Source organism: Hippocampus comes, unplaced genomic scaffold (genome assembly GCF_001891065.2).
Source record: "Hippocampus comes isolate QL1 unplaced genomic scaffold, H_comes_QL1_v1.1 scaffold167, whole genome shotgun sequence".
Lineage (NCBI taxonomy): Eukaryota > Metazoa > Chordata > Actinopteri > Syngnathiformes > Syngnathidae > Hippocampus > Hippocampus comes.
The window spans coordinates 110,207-110,757 of record NW_017805502.1 but is presented as its reverse complement, the minus strand read 5'-3'; the positions used below and the strand labels follow the sequence as shown (position 1 = coordinate 110,757).

General features: G+C 42.3%; 1 protein-coding gene across 7 annotated transcripts in view; it reads left to right on the top strand.

Moving 5' to 3' along the window:
- Positions 1–551, top strand: part of huwe1 (HECT, UBA and WWE domain containing E3 ubiquitin protein ligase 1) — a 49,758-nt gene that overhangs the window by 9,018 nt on the left and 40,189 nt on the right. The gene's annotated exons all lie outside the window — the stretch shown is intronic.

The following is a 551-nucleotide window of genomic DNA, read 5'->3' as shown; positions in this document are numbered from 1 at the left end:
ATCTGATGAATGAAAACGGCGAAGCGAACACGTTTCTTCGGTCGTGTCGAGTGGGTGCTGCTTTTAAGATAGTGCCGCGTTCTACAGGACGTTAAGTGAATAACGTTAAAATCATTCACAATTACAGTAAAACGCACGCCAATAAAAACTCACTTACACGTCGTCGTTTCGAATCTGATGATCGAAAAACACGAAATGAAAATGTGTCTCAGTGTCGTCTTTCTGTAGCATCGGGTGGGCGTTGCGTGTATTTAAGCTCCCGCGGCATGACGTCTCAATCCGGGTTACGGGTCGTGGAATTTCCGCTGACGTAAGTTCCGGTAACATGTAATATCGTAGTCAAAATGTTAATGCACGGGTTTTTGTTCCGGGTGAAGGAAATTCCTTTTCATAGAATTCCGGGGATGGGAATATTTACTGTATACAATGATCTATCGTGTCAAAAGCTTTTTTTAGATCTAGAAAAATCCCGACAGCATATTCTTTGTTGTCTATATTAGTGGCTATTCCTTCCACTAACTCCATTACTGTCATTGAGGTGGTCCGGTTTT